This window comes from Diplotaxodon limnothrissa, linkage group LG14 (assembly GCF_057381915.1).
Source record: "Diplotaxodon limnothrissa isolate DT_005_m linkage group LG14, D_limnothrissa_male_GT1.1, whole genome shotgun sequence".
NCBI classification, from domain to species: Eukaryota; Metazoa; Chordata; class Actinopteri; order Cichliformes; family Cichlidae; genus Diplotaxodon; species Diplotaxodon limnothrissa.
Window position 1 is genome coordinate 25,348,796 of NC_140609.1, and position 17,255 is coordinate 25,366,050.

Genomic DNA, 17,255 nt, shown 5'->3' on the forward strand with positions numbered 1-17,255 from the left:
AAAGCAATGAGCGTTCAGGAACATAAAAAAGGAAGTATACCACAGATTCCCTAAATTACATAATAACTAATAATAAAAATACATTTTATAAACCTCTGTAGCAAAACAGAAAAGTGTCTTCCAAATAATTTCAGTTAAGTTCAATCTCATTTATATCGCACCACATTACAACAACAGTCAGCTCAAGTGGGTTCATTCTGTAAGGTAAAGGCCCTACAGAGAAAACCCCCCTCCCACAAAAGCAAGACTTTGGCAACAGTGGGAAGTAAAAGAAACTCCCTTTTAACAGGAAGAAAAATCTAATTCACTTAGGAGTGAAAGGTTGAGGGTGAGTGGAAGAAGACAGGACAAAAGTCACACTAGAAGAGAGGAATAGATTAATAATGAGTAATGAATAAAGTCAGTGATGATGATACTCTGCAGTGTTTCTACTTGTTGGTCTAGTAGAAAACGAGCTTCTAGCTGTTTTTATCATTAGTTTTATGATCAATCAGGATTTCTATCAATATAAGAGAAAATTTTCCAGGGAAGTAACAAAAGTGGGGCCGTTTATAGTTTTGCTTTTAATGCAACTTTCAGATCACACAATGCTGATTTCTGTATATTAAACACATGTGTTCTTCATTGGGTGATCACAAACTGACTGAAGCCTGGTTTCTATGAGTTATAGTGCACTGCGCTTTCCGTTATCTGAACATGGAAATACAGAACTGAAAATACATGCTGTGCAGTTAAACTGCTTTGTTCCTTAAAATCATTTTTAAAGATAACTCACTCTTTGTTCAGATTTAGCATCCACAGAAAACACACACACACTTTCGTTGCAAATTTTTGAATCACTTTCAGCATTATCACGAGGGTCTTTTATTTTGAAGGCGCATTAAAATGCTGTCATTTTCTGTGTGTCTTCGGTTGAATTGACCGCATCTTCCTGCACTGGGGGGCTATGTGTGCGTGTGTGTTACACTGATCTATTTAACACTGCCCTTAAAGGAGCCACACCCTTTTATTGTTGCCACTGACACAATGCTGGATGCCCTGTTTATCTGTGCGTGCTATTTAAAGAATAAGTACGTGGAAAAATACATTTATTAGTTTGAAAAACAGGATATTTGATCCATTCTTCAGAGCGTGCACAGACACAGGGGCATATAAACAAATCAGCTGACCACAGACCCAGATTCACAGGAGTGGAGGACAGTGTGGGCGTCTTAAAGGAGTCCCACCTCTTCCTCGTGTTGCCCTTTAAACCAGAAACCCCAAAACAGCACTGGAGCAGCTCACCAGGGGTTCCAGGACAGCGTGTCAAACATCTAATTTTACTCTTCTGTTTGCTTTGTGTTGTCAGAGCTGATGATTAAACTGATACTGAATACTTTTATCACGAGTTCACATCAGCATGAAAGCAAATGAGGTCTGTAATGTGAACATCTAACACGATAATCAGGGATCCAAAACATAATGAAGGAAGGAAAGCTAGGATCTGATGTGCCACAAATTAACACCTTCAATCCAAAACAATTAAATCTGTCCATAAAAATATGAAAACATGTTCATAGTTTCGTAACTCTCTTCCTCCTGCTCCTCCCCAGGAAGAACTATAATCCAGAGTACATCCTATGTGGGGTTAGGGATTAGGCTCATACTTCAGGGAAGTGACAGAAAACCACAGACAAAATGGGAAATGACATTTCCCTCTGTGCATGTAACAGAAGTATTTTCAGAGGATCTTTTCTTCCATCACTTGGCTGAAGAAAGCAAACAGGTCATGTCCGCAACATCTGAAATAAAAACCTTGGGTGATGGGGGTTTAGTTTTTCTTTAAGGGGGGTTTGTCTTCGAGGATAATATCTTTTCCAGTTGGTAAAGCTCTTTGAGCTGCGTTTCAAACATGCAAGGTTAAACAAATAAAGTCAGTTTGTCCTTTATTACATAAATGTTGTTTGGGCCAAATTAGGCTTTTCACGTGGCTCTGTGATGTTTCCGTCCCAGTGGTGGGGGCACACAGAGTTTAGCTTCATGATAATCCTCCCTGAGAGGATTGAGTCTGGTGGGGGGGTTAAGGACTAAAATAATGGCCTGGTCAGGCCACAGACAGGTGGTAGTGGGAGTGGATGAGCTGATTTGAAAGGTCAGTATTTAATCTACACCTGCTTTAAGTCAGAGCAGTGACAATGTGATCTTGTTTTTTGAACTCTTTTCTCAGCTATTAAGCAGCTCTAAGTGATCTGTGTAATGATTCGCAGTATAGACAAATGATGAAAGAAAAGCATGGTGATTTAAAATGGCTTCAACGGTTTACAAGTCTTTGTAAAGTACTAATACCAGCCCAGAGACTTGGTGTCTGAGGAATATGGTCCCAAGAAATCATGAATTTAGATGTTTTGTGTCACTGTCTCAATAGAGACTACACAGAATTACCTTAACACCTGGTTCTTAGTTCTTATGACTTCACATTTGGAAAACTTTGGCTTTTATTTCACTATAAAAATGTCTTATCAGCTTATATGTTATGTCTTTTTATTTAATACAGTATGAAGTAAGCTACTTTGAGCTGCTCCTTTATTTCCCGAGGGGTTGCCACAGTAGATCGATCTGCACGTTTGGTTTGGCACAGATTTTTTTGCCCTTCCATCTATCTGGGCTTGGGACCAGCAGTACATTAGCTCGTAAGCCCCTGAGGCTGGGTTTGTCTCTCCTGCTCTGCTTTGAAATGAGGATCCTTTGCATGTAAAGCAATTTTTACAAAATATTTTCTTAAATCCCTTAAATATTCCATGGCATGTTGAAGGATTCATGTACATTAATGCGATAAATATCCAAAAAACAAGCTACCGAGAAGGGGAAAAATTGTCAGAAGACCAAAAGGTCGGTACTAAAACTGGACTCAGGGGCAGGAACCCAGAACAGAGACAGGATGTTTCACAATGTTTATTAGTTAAATTTGAAAGCGTGACAAGGACAAAAGGCAACAAAAACACAGAATTTAACGTTACGAGGCCTAGTTAACGTGGCTAGGTGGATATGGATCTACAGAGGGGGAACTGGGCCAGAGATGCAGAGTGGAAGGAGGCAGTTAAGCAGACATACTAAGGAGAGAGGACATCGGAGTTAGGGAGGTAGTGGAGAGGAGCTCTGAAGATGGTGAGTACATTATATAACTTTACTTACTTGGAGGAAGTGAGCGATGAGAGGGGGTGACGTGAATCCGGAGTGAGCTGAGCGATGTGGAATGGCTGACCTGAGGTTCACTCTGGTTTGATTGCCTGCAAACAGCTCCAGGTGTGTGGAACTGGAGGAGGCGGTGGCCCTGCCCAGGGGTGGATACCAGGTAGACTCAGAAGCCTGATGGAAAATTCCAGCCACCCACCCCGGACCATGACAAAAATACTTTTTCACAGTACTGTAGTAGCAGTCCACCCTCCTTTGCAAATATGGACACTTTTCACACAAAACCCAAGATGGTAGTTGCAATAAAAGTAAGCCTGAGGCTTCAGCCTGTGGGTCTACAAACCGGTGGGTGATTATGAGGGCTAGAGTATGACCATTTTTTATTCACAGTCTGTGTTTGTTACACATGTACAGACACACAACTTCACACATGATTTTAGTTTTTGATGACTACTAACTAACTGCTTTTGCTGTTCCAAAGACGCCACGTCCCAGTGGCCCCCAGGATTACAGGCCCGTGGCACTGACCTCCCACATCATGAAAACCCTGGAAAGACTCATCCTGGACCAGCTGCGACCCATTGTCAGACAACATCTGGATCCCCTTCAGTTTGCTTATCACCCTCGTCTCGGAACAGAGATGCCATCATCTACCTGCTCAATCGTGTCTACACCCATCTGGACCAGCCGCTGAGCACTGTGAGGGTCATGTTTTTTGACTTTTCCAGTGCTTTCAACACCATCAGGCTGACCCTCCTGGGTGATAAGCTAACAGCGATGCAGGTGGATGCTTCTCTGGTGTCCTGGATTGTTGATTAGCTGACAGGAAGACCACAATATGTACGTCTCCCACAGTGTGTGTCTGACAAGGTAATCATCAACATAGGGGCGCCACAGGGGACTGTCCTCTCCCCATTCCTCTTCACCCTCTACACCACAGACTTCAGCCACTGCACAGAGACCTGCCATCTTCAGAAGTTTTCTGATGACTCCGCGGTGGTTGGATGCATCAGCAGGGATGATGAGACAGAGTACCGGGCTGTGGTCGGCTCCTTTGTCACGTGGTGTGAGCAGAATCATCTGCAGCTCAACGTGGCAAAGACCAAGGAACTGATCGTGGACTTCAGGAAGACCAGGAAACACTTGACCCCTGTTTCAATCCAGGGGGTCGGTGTTGACATTTCAACCAACAGACTCGATAAACTGATTCGTAAGGCCAGTAATGTTGTGGGAATGGAGCTGGACTCCCTCAAGGTGGTGTCGTGGAGGCGGATGCTGTCCAAGATAAAGACAATGTTGGATAACACCTCCCACCCACTCCATGACATTCTGGTCAGTCACAGGAGCACGCTCAGTGAAAGACTCAGATTACCGAAAAGCACCACTGAACGACACAGGAAATCATTCCTGCCTGTGGCCATCTCCCTGTACAACTCATCCACTTAACACACTGTTTACTGCAACAGCTACACCCTTCTTGCACATGTTCTTTTTCAGCTATTTATTAATACGTGACTTTTATGTATATATATGTCTGTATATATTGTGTTATTCTTAGTTAGTGCATTGTCTGTCTTTGTTAATGTTTGTTTATAATGGAGCACTGTAACGAAAAATAATTTCCCCTAGGGATCAATAAAGTATTCTGATTCTGATTGTGTTCAAATCATACAGAGCAAGAACAATGTTTCATTAATCAAAGACGAGTTTAAGGAACATTTGATTCCTTCACCTACAATAATTAGATGAAATAATTTAAGTGCATGACTGTCACTGATTCAGCTGGCGTGTAACTGCACACATAAAAGTGTAAACTGCATGCAGAACCACAGTTTTAATGAAACTATAGGTGTCATTTATGTAAGCTGTTATTATAAATGCAGTATAAAGTGTAAGACTAAGGTGAGCTGAATGCTGAGAAACCTTCCTGCTTCAAAAGATGAATGGAGGACGTGACAACAAAACTAAATAAACACATTTTAGAGGAAGCATGGAGAAATGTGTTGGGGAAAAGGACTCAATTTCTGAGAGTGTGAATGAGATACTTTTAATCTAATGAAAGTGTGTGGCACTTAAAAAGTTTTAAAAGGGGTAAAAATGACAGATAAGAAACCTTTTGGTTTGGATGACCATGCGGGAAGCAGCCTCTCACTGCTGTTTTCATTAGCAGTGATGAAGAAATGGAGACAGAAACCTTTAAGCTCGTTATTCTCAATTCAAGCCCAGAACAGGGCAAGGAGCCGCTTAATGAAACAAAAAGAGACCTGGGCTGCACGAAGGCTCTCTCTTTGTCTCTCTCCAGAGACCCTCGCTTCTTATTGATCCTTAAACACTTCCTGCCGGAAGGATGAATCGACAGAGGCCTTGAGGGGGCAGTGGCCGCTTTAGCCTAATGCTCATCCCCAGCTTCCTCCCCGGCTATGCCACATCACATCTGTTCTAGTCCTGTTCCGTCAGTGTCTCAATGCCTCCAAATTACTATCACATTGTTCCTTTTTAATTCCTCTCATTGTGCCACAAAAGGTCACCGCTTTCCCTTTTGTCCTTTGTGCTCACATACTGCACAGCTCGATGGCAGAGGACCCGTAACGTTACTGTGCACACAAACAGCACAGCCTCCTCAGTGGGCGTCATTGATCAGAACGCTGTATATACCATATTTAGACTTCAGATGGGTGAGACACGGGTGGGAGAGAGCTGGAAGACCAAAAAAGGGAAAAAGAAGATGCTTTTGAGTTGATTTCCTGTGAAAGCATCTAAAGTGGTTGAGATGAAGATTGGTCTCCTGGGGGCTGTTGAAGGATCAATGTGTCAGCGGGCTTTAATAAGAAACTGCTCCTCACTCTCGCCGGACCAAAAACAGGCTACTGAGGTGCACACAAAATGTCCTGACTTTGAAGAAGAAATACTTTTCAGTAGAATTCACCAAAAAATGTGAAAGTGTAGCCTGTGTGCACATTTCTAAAGCTATGAGGTTTTAAGACAATAAAATGGGAAACAAAAAAAAAAAATTGACCCCTTACACCTGACACGTTGGAGGGGGGGGTTACAGTTTAGTGCTTTCACTTGAACACTGCTCTGAAATAACAGAGAAAGTTAAGACATTACCATATCAGCATACTATTAAATACCACCCAGGGAGGTAGTTTGAGTTGCACTGTGTCATCCACTTACCAGACAATTTATTATGTACACCTGTTCAACTGCTCCATTAACACAAATATGTAATTAGCCAATCACATGGCTGCAGTTCAGGGCTTTTATACATGTAGACATGGTCAAGATAATCTGCTGAAGTTCAAACTGAGCATCAGGAAGAGGAAAACATGTGGTTTAAATGGTTTTGAATGTGACATGGCTGTTGGCTGATCTGCTGGGACTTTCCTGCACAAATATTTCCTGAGTTTACAGAGAATCATTGAAAAAGAGAAAATACCCAGAGCAGCACCTTGTTGATGTCAAAGGTCTCAGGAGAAAAGCCAAACTACTTTGAGCTGATAACAAGGCAACTTAAACTTAAATAATCAGTTTTTACAACCAAGGTGTGCACAAGAGCATAACTGAAGGCTCTTGAGCCTCAAAGCAGGTGGGCTACAGCAGCACAACACCACACTGGGTGCTCCTCAGCTAAGAATGGGAAATGGGAAACTGAGGCTACAATTACACAGTTCCAGTTAGTTTTCAGAGTGGATTTGATATGATATTCAGTTTTAACTTGCTAAATATGGGTGTTACGTTCCCCTGAGGGGTCTAGGCGGGGAGGGGGAAGTAACAAAAGTGACCGGGTCAGAAAAAGGAGTCAGGGAGGCAAAACGTTAAATAAAATAGTTTTATTGAAGTAATTCAACTAAAAGAGACGGACAAGCCGTTATCACCATAAAAGAAACAAACAAAACTCAGGCGTCGGTCAGTAAGGCAAAAAGTCAAAAGGAAAGCGCAGCTCACTAGCTGGAAACACCACAAGACACTCAGCTCACTAGCTGGGCCCACACAAAATGGCACTCTGGCCCAGAGCTCACCCTGCTCTGGGCTTAAATACCCTTAATTGCTGATGGGAGTCAGCTGTACAGGAGAGAAAGGTGGCATCTCAGGCAGGGGAGGTAGTGGGACACGCCCACACAGGCACCCTCAGGAGAGAGAGAGAGAGAGGCTAGGGCTGTAACACCCCCTCCCATAAATGCAAACCCATGGTTTGTCAAATCACAATAACCAAAAGTGAGTCCATAGCCGTGTCAGGACGAAATGCAGGCTTTCCACCTACCAAACCGCGTAGCAACGGTTAGGCATTGCCCGCGGAAGCTGCCAACCCCATCTCAATGGGTTCAAAATACTTACTGAGGGTGGCCGCAGACCCTCAAAACAATGTCTCATGTGATAGCCAGGGCTTTTTTGAGCCACCACATGTGGAGAACACAGCAGGCAGTCAGAAGACCTTACTGCAACAGTTTTCAGACGATTGCTCAGGTCACGGGTACAGGCTTGTTTGTTAGTCAGGGGTGCAGGTCTGAGTGGTGGTGTTATACATGATCTGTCCACCTGCAGGTCATTTTGAGGAACTGGGACATTGTCAACCAGCAGCAGCTCAGGGTTAGGTGACCTCTCACACTGACTACATGACACGATTGAGCAATTATGCTCCAAGTGTAGCCTTTTACTAGGCCTGGCAACCTTGTCGGTTTGAGAACCACGACCAACTTTTCTCAAAGCAGGCCCTTTTTGCTTTGAGTCGGCGTTCCGTTTGAGTTTCAATTTTGAACAGTCAGCAATGAGGTGTCCAGGGTTGTGGCAGAAGAAACAAAGCTTTGTTTTGGGTCTCGAAACCACAACTTTTTCAGCCTTGTTAGCTGGCTCCCTCCTAGCTCTCCAAGATGTGTTACCGTGAGAAGGGATGTCACATTCCACCGCATTTGTTTTATGAGTTAGGGTAAACCCATCCGCCAGTATGGCAGCCTGCTGTAGAGTGGAAACCCTTTGCTCACTTAAATAACAAGAAATACACTCAGGAACAGAGTTTTTAAAATCCTCCACAAGCATGAGCTCACGTAACGACCCCAAACTGTTAACCTGGCTTGCAGAGCACCACCTACCAAAAAGCTTTGCCTTCTCCCGAGCAAAGTCAAGGTAGGACTGACCCTGTGCCAACTCCAAACCTCGAAAATTCTGCCTATAGGCCTCAGGCACAAGTTCATAGGCTTGGAGGACGGCACTTTTAATCTTTTCATAAACTAGGCTGTCCTGCCTAGACAGACCAGAGCAAGCTTCCTGAGCCTTAGCTGTGAATTTACACAGCAACATCACCCCCCACACATCTTCAGGCCACTGTAATGCAGTTGCTATGCTTTCAAACACACTGAAGAAGCTCTCAACACTGGATTCACAGAAAACGGGAACCAGGTGGATGTTATTGCTTACAAACGAGCTTCTAGACACCTGTGCACTGATGGCTTCATCAGCCATTTTAGGGGCTGGAGAAGGGTTAGAAAACACACCCTAATTAAGACACAACCACACCTCTCTGCCAACTCACTCCAAAACTACACAACTTAGTTTAAATGACCAACTTACCTCTTACAGTTTACACAATAAACAAACACAACTTACCTAGTTCCTAAGCACAACAAACTTTACCTATCTTCTGGAGCGTGCCGGGCTCGAGGCAACTTGAAAGGCGAAACTTCAGCGACTGGAGCCCTGAATTGCCTACCCCCGACAGAATTAATCCCCACCCAGGATTACTCCAAAAACAACAAAGGCAAAATAACAAAAGAGTGCCCGAAGGAGGAACTTAAAAAGCTCAGCTGGGCACTCACCTACCTTAACTGGGAAGTTATTAATCTCTAAAAGGTGCCAAAGCGAGATAATCAAAAAGGAAAACCAAAGCCAACACAGAACTCCCTTTTCAAATATCCCGGACGAGCCCCCACTTGTTACGTTCCCCTGAGGGGTCTAGGCGGGGAGGGGGAAGTAACAAAAGTGACCGGGTCAGAAAAAGGAGTCAGGGAGGCAAAACGTTAAATAAAACAGTTTTATTGAAGTAATTCAACTAAAAGAGACGGACAAGCCGTTATCACCATAAAAGAAACAAACAAAACTCAGGCATCGGTCAGTAAGGCAAAAAGTCAAAAGGAAAGCGCAGCTCACTAGCTGGAAACACCACAAGACACTCAGCTCACTAGCTGGAAACACCACAAGACACTCAGCTCACTAGCTGGAAACACCACAAGACACTCAGCTCACTAGCTGGAAACACCACAAGACACTCAGCTCACTAGCTGGAAACACCACAAGACACTCAGCTCACTAGCTGGAAACACCACAAGACACTCAGCTCACTAGCTGGAAACACCACAAGACACTCAGCTCACTAGCTGGAAACACCACAAGACACTCAGCTCACTAGCTGGAAACACCACAAGACACTCAGCTCACTAGCGGGAAACACCACAAGACACTCAGCTCACTAGCGGGAAACACCACAAGACACTCAGCTCACTAGCGGGAAACACCACAAGACACTCAGCTCACTAGCGGGAGACACCACAAGACACTCAGCTCACTAGCTGGAAACACCACAAGACACTCAGCTCACTAGCTGGGCCCACACAAAATGGCACTCTGGCCCAGAGCTCACCCTGCTCTGGGCTTAAATACCCTTAATTGCTGATGGGAGTCAGCTGTACAGGAGGGAAAGGTGGCATCTCAGGCAGGGGAGGTAGTGGGACACGCCCACACAGGCACCCTCAGGAGAGAGAGAGAGAGGCTAGGGCACAGATTTGACTGGGGAAAAGAAAGGGGAGAAAGAAAGAGGGAAAGAAAAACAGCGGGGAAGAGGGACGGGGATAAAGGGCAAAAAACAAAAACCAACAAAATAAGCAGACAAAAAATACATATATCAATCACCTGAATCACCTGTTGAGAAAGAAAAAAGAGAAAACAAGCAGAAGAAAAAAAAGAGCAATAGAATAAACAAAATCACAATGATATATGTGAATATAACAGTAAATACTAAATATTAAACATTATTGTGCAGCACGTAAGATCGACAGCCCAGCCCGAGCGAGCCCCAGGCTCCAGGCCCCGATAAGCAGCCACCAAGGAGTGAGCCGGTGTGTACCTGGACGCCCATCCCCGGACACAAAGAACCACCAACGCACCGATTCTGAGGGCGTCTGCCACTGGCAGGGGGAGTGGTGGGGGGAGATAGGCCTCCAAACCTAGGAGGGCCTGAGATGTCCCCAGAGAGGTGGCGTCTGATACCCAACCTGACATATAGACACAGACATACAGGCACACACATATACAAACATCCATTCCCACCCTCATGCTCTCATATGCACTTACTCCACACTCACCCAACGTGGAGACAGACATAAAGAGACGCTGTACACACGATCACACTCCCCAAGCGTACTCTACGAACCGGGTCTAGGTGCCCCCGCCCCTGGAGCGGGGAACTGCACCCAGACCCAGGTGGTGTTACCCTTTTCCCTGCGGTGGGGAGAAGCAGACCGCCCCGACTCCGCAGCAGCAGGGAGGCCCCACACTCCAGACCGCAGTCGGACGGCCAACTCCTCCTAGCCCCCCCGCTCCAGCAGGCAGCAGAGAACGGGGGTGTGTGAAGACTCTAAACCTCCCTCCACCCGCTCATATGTAGTGTTGATGCATGTGTGTTCTAAGGTGCATTTAAAACCCAGGAGGGCATGGAGCTATCTGCCAGAGAGCAGCAGGTAAGTGCAAGCCCCTCCTGATAGCCCTCAATGTCTACGTGTATTTAAAATTGAGAGGTGGGCAACGACGCCAGGGGTGGGGTGTACACCCTGATGGTACTTTGGATTCCGTGTATCGTGCCCACCCCCAAGATCCTATATGTATGTGTTATGAGAGTGTGAGTAATGTGAATGTCTAAGTTGTGGGATAAAATTGAGGCACAGGCAGCCAGAAGGGGACGGGGGGGGGATGCCTCCCCTGCACCCTGGTGACACACCTTTACCCCAAGGCCCTGCATGTGTGGGTGATTGTGGTGGAGCGGGAAGAGGGAGGCAGCTGGAGATGGGGAGGGAAGGAAGGGAGGGGCGAGTGACCCAACCCTGGGGCCAGCTCCCCCGCTGACAGTCAGTAATAAAACTAATACTGACAATATTTCCTGTATATTTTTAGTGATGTCATCATTTCATTTAGGTCAATGCTGATAAATCTATTTCCTTGTTTCTTTCTTTCTTTAAATTGTTATTAAAAACTGGGACAAAGCATAAAGATGACCTCGTTTCCTTTACCAATCAATTTATCAGAAACAGGTTTAGGAGCTTATTTGGTTTGTCAGATGATCCCAGAAATACTCAAACAACCAACAGACACAAAACATCTGAAATGACACTACAGTTTTTTAAAAATGACACCAAAAGAGCGAAAACAAGAATGCTGCTATTAGTTTGCTTTTCTTGCTATTTGTATGGGCTCCATGGAGCTTTTAGACCTCTGGGTCCATTTAATTTGTTCATCCGAGCACCAGCAACTAAAAGTCAGTCTATTATTCTTTAAGATGTCTCTTTTATGTCTCTCAAATTTGATGAAAGTGGAATATGAATACTTACAAGAGTGACCTTTACTCTTTTCTGGGGGCCCTTGAGTGTGCGGTACAGACGGAAAGTTGCCTGTTTGATACTCCAGCCTCGCTTCTGAAGTGCTTTTGAGAAGTGACTCATATTCACAAACTGGAGGAAATAATTCAGCCTCTGTTTAATAAAGACAAGATCTTTATTTCTTGTTTTCCGGTTGGGTTACAGGCTGGTGTTGGACCTCGTCACACAGAGTCACAAGAGTCGGTCTGACTCACACCAACTTTCACTTAAAACACTTTCACAGGGGCGCCAAGAAATTAGCAGCGCTGATCCTCAGACGACCTGCTGAGTAAAGTGTTGCTGTGTGTGTGTGTGTGTGTGTGTGTGTGTGCAAGCATTTGTGCATGTGTGTTTTCAGTGTCACCCTGTACCTGACTTTGCATCTCTCCTGCTGAGCTGGCAGGAGGTGATGCATGATGTGTGCAATGATGTCATCCCAGCCACTCTGGAGCTCAGCCCAAGATAGCACAGTAAACCACACCATCAATGACAGTGTAAACAACACGAGGAAACAACAACAGGAAGGGAAGCGCGTCAGTTGCGTCAGTGCTGGAAAGTGTCTGCCAATAAACTTTCTGGTGGAAACAACAGAGGTGGAAAGCAGGCGTGTTTACCCAAACACTGTGCTTAAATATAGTTTTGCACAGGTGTGGCTCACAGAGACAATGTTGAACCAGCTAAAACACTACAATGCTGCCCTCACAGCAATATGAATTTATCTAATCACAGAACACACACACAGTTCCTCATGATAAGGGGCTTCCTTTTGATACTTTACAGTATTTTTGATGGCTTTCTTTTCTTGTCTTTCTTTCTTTCCTATTAGCTTGAAGCAGTCTAGTCCTTCTTCTCTGAGCTCTGATATTTTCTCTTTTTCAGATCATTCTCTGTAAACTCTAAAGATGGTTATATGGGAAAACCTCAGTGGGTCAGCAGATTCTGAAATACCAGATGGACTGGTTTTTGCAAAGTCCCTTAAATCTCTTTCTTCTCCATCCTGATTCTCAGTTTGAACTGCAGCAGATTGTTCTGACTGTGTCTGCATGCCTAAATGCATTGAGTTGCTGCCTTCTGATTGCCTGATCAGATATCTGCATTAACGAGCCAATGAACTGGTCGGTGCATATTGACCCTTTTCATTGTTACTGCACCAAATAAGGAAACAGTTCATACTTAATAAAGACGAAATTTATCTAAAACAATCTTGTTTTTCATAATGATGAATAGAAATATTCACCACTAATTAGTTTTACCAATACCTATAAGCCCATTTTCAGCAACCATCACTGCTGCGCACTTGTGTCATCCAAGTTAAAAGTCTAATTAATTTTGTTGGCATAGTTGGAAGTTGTTGATTGAAGAAGCAACAAATCTGTCCATTCAGGTGAATTTGGTTGCAGTCTCAACAAAGTGTGATGTCAAGCATTCTTGACCTAACTATAGAAAACTAATTTTTATGAAATTTCATGTCACACAACAGTGTTTACCACTCACTACAATTAACTGCACAATCTTGCTCGAACCGCCTAATGAAGCTGCCAGCTGAGGATCTGTGTGGTTTCTCAAACTGCACACGCAGTTGTGCACGGGTGGGGGGGCTCCCACTTCTCCTTCTGTTCCAGTTATAGCCAGTTTCCACTGTTCTGTGACAGGAGCAATCCACACATTTATTTGAAAACTTTTTTTTTCATTTCCTTTTTTGTTCTTGCTCATTCGTGCGTTTAATAGCGTCCTTTTCTTAGAATAAGAATGCTCTGAACAGCTTAGCACTTTAACATAACAAACTAGCATTTAGTGCCACGGGAACACAAGGAGCGATGGATGCTGAAAATACAAAACTAGTAAAAAACCTAAACCAGTTCAGATTTCCTTCTTCAGCTTGCTCCAAACTGGAGAGGAGAGGCTGATCTGATTAACAGCGACACAAAAATCAAACATTTACTATTTTGAAAGGTTATAAAAGAGAGAAAAATGACAAATGAGCTGAATGTGATAAGAAACAGTGTCTGCTGAACTGATAAAGAGGGTCAAAGCACAATATTAAAGTTAATCTATTTAAATGAAGCCACATATTATGTCGTTTGAACAAATCAGTCATTTTATTTCTTAGTAAATTATATCTTTTTTCTGTGAATTAACACGAACCACACCCACCCATAACTTCCCCTGATGAATGGGCGGGGAGAAGACTGGGGTGGGGGATGTCACAAGAGAGACCAGCTCCATATTCAGCATCTGGACTGGCTGATTGAAGATCACGTGTCAGAGTGATTCAGCCAGACGATGTCAGAGCAAATCAGAGCGCTGGGGAGCGTTAGGCATGGAGCCACCTGACAGAGGAGGCCTGTTTCCATAGCAACACCCACAGGGGGGTGGAAGGGATAGGGGGTGAGGGTGATTTAGAGGGGTGGGGGGTAAACTGACTTCATGCAGACAGGCTAAAGACGGAAAAGAGGAATGGGACCGAGAGATTTCCGAAGGGGATTACGAGAGGTTGAAATAAAATGAATGAGACCTCCCCGGCACACATATAGGCACCAAACTCCTTTAGCAACAAAGACACACACACACTCCCACACACTCTTTGTATCCATGCAACAGTCCTCTGCAGCAGTTTATGGTCTGAGCTACTTAGTGACACAAAGGAGAAAAATCCTGAATGGTGTGTTAGTTCAATGAAAGCTCTGAATGAGATTTTCACAGCCGCAGAGAAATGAATGAAGATGATGCCTCTGAATGGGAGCGATGTCTGGGGAAGAAAAAATAAAAAGGTCTTACCTGCCAAGCTGAAGCAGGATTCATGGGCACTGAGCTGCAGCCTGCAGGCTCCACTGAAAACTCTTCATTCATTTAGGACACAATGTCAAGGAATTTAAGCCCGTAAGGCCCCAAAACCTGGAGGAGTTGCAGAGTCAGTTTGAGCACGCGTGAGGAGCTGATGTTTAAATGTGTGCGTTTAACTTAGAAACCGACTAAAATGTGAGAACAAAGTGAATGTTGTTAGATTCAGGTGTTCACTTTTTTACATAACAGTTTAACTATTTAGTTGAATTACATGGATTGTAGTCTCCAGTCTGTGAAAAAGAAAGTACACGCCCCTCAGTCACTAGCTTGCAGGACCACCGTTAGCAGCAATGACTTGAAGTAATTGTTTCCTGTGGGATTTTATCAGAAATTCTGGCACATTCTTCTTTACAGCATTGCTTTAGTCCATTGAGCTTTGCAGGCATTTATTTACACACAGCTCTCTTAAGGTCTCAACATGGCATTTCATTCAGGTTGAGGTCTGGACTTTGGCCGTTCCACTGTGTGCACAGCGTGCGTGGGATCATTGTCTTGTTGTGCGACTCCTTTACGGTCCAAGCTTTAGCTGCTGGACAGTTAAAATACACAAGAGTTCATTGTCAGACTCAGGTGTTGTGCCAGCAAAACAAGCCCATCTCATCACCCCTCCACCACCGTGCGTGACAGCTGGTATGAGGTGTTTGTGCATATCAGCACAAAAGCAACTAATAGCATATCTACTTTGATCTTTTTAGTCCAAATGACTTTGTTCCAGATCTTTTTTGTTTTATTCAGATTAAAATCTGTAAACCTAAGCCATGGTGCATGTTCTTTTTGAGAAGAGAATCTCTTCGTCACCCCCCCCCCAAAACAAGTTATACTTGGTTCAGTCTTTTTATAAATGCAATGTATTTAGCATTAACATTTAACATGCTACTTGAGGCCAGTGGAGTCTGAGATGTAGCTCTTGGGGTTTTTGTAAATTCCCTGAGGATATATAGTGTTTTTCTACTCTGAGCACTCAAAGTACTTTATACAACTTGCCTTATTCACCCATTCACACCAGCACTTTCTTTCTATGTTTAATTCATTCATGTGTAATATCTTGCCTGAGGATATTTGGCATGCAGTCTGGAGCAGCCAGGGATCGAACCGCGAACCTTCCAATTAGCGGATGATGTTGTAGTCTAAATCTTACTCAAAAACAGGTAATACAGTGTTTTTGTTTGAGTTGTGGGTCGGCTAAGGAGAAAAATTATGGGTTGTATTTTTATTGTAGCTGCTTTTCAGTTGTTCTGTTATTCACTACAGCAGGTAGCGTCACGTGTTTGATTTGGCAGATTTTTGCGTCAGATGCTTTTCCTGATGCAACCCCAAAGGGGATTTGTGTCTCCTTTGGGGATCTTTTGCTTGTTCGGTGAATGTGTAAACACCTACATTATGGAGCCAAACAAAAATCCCATTAAAAGAATTTATATCTAAGATCTAAAGCTGTCACTTTGATCTTCACATATTGGAAGCATGAAACTTTAATATAGTAATCCAAAAAAATTTCCCTACTAATTAAAAAAAGAAAGAAAACATGTCAACATCAGATCCATGTCGTGCCATTAAAGACACAAGTGGAGATGTTGGGAACACTGTTTCATTAACAGGAAACAGAAATCAGGGAAGCTGCAGGCAGACAAAAGCAAGGCTACAGTCAGAAGAGTCAGCTAAATAATTCATATTGATAAAAAGAACATAACTTTACTGCCCTCTGCTGAACACAGGATGGAAAGCAAAAGGATTAGATGATCCGCTGTCCTCTTCTTTCATGTGCACTTTCGAACAGCCTCAAAACAAGCATGGCAAGGCGAAAAATAAATAAATAAATGAAATGCTGAGGCATCAGTGCGCTGTCATTAATGAGAGGACCCGTCCAAGTGAGGCGGCCTGTCCACTGCAATAAAAATAACATTGGGCCATTAGGCTTACTTAAGACCTTTGTAATTCCACAGATGGAGGATGTTAATATTTATGCTGCTGACGATGGGCAGCTGGAGACGCTGAGATGAGAGATGTAGGAGAAAGTGTGGTGGGGACGCGTGAGAGGAGAGGCGATGTGAAAAAAGATTGAGGTCAAAGGTGAATGGCGGTCTGGGGGGCAGAATGAAGCCGTAATTGTGCCGAGATAGCCCTGGAGCCTGCTCTGATTGATAAGCAAAATGGGGCTTAAGATAGAGGCCGGAATGGTGGAGGAGGAAGTGCACGTCTGAGTCTGCCAGCCTTGTTTGTCTTTAATGGCAGTGAGCTGTGGTGCTCTTTAAGAATTGCCTCTCATGAATAATGCAGGTTAATTCAGTCATGCTAAGATGTAGGCAGACTTCAGAGGGACCGCTGAGGGTCGAATCACTGATCTGTGAATTCATTCCCCGTCTTTATTTAGACGGTTACTCTTTTTTTTTCCCTTCGTCATGGTGCAGCTGTTACACAAACCCAACAACGCTCTTTTTTTTAACGTTCATTAACTCATTAAAAAGATCCCTATAATGTTACTGATGTGCTCTTTTTTCGGTAGCACGTTATACTGCTGCCCACCACTGAGAGTGTAATTACCTTGGAATTACAACTCGGGGTTCAGTATGTTGCTCAGGGATAATTTGGGCATTCAGACTGGAGCAGCCAGGAATCGAAACACCA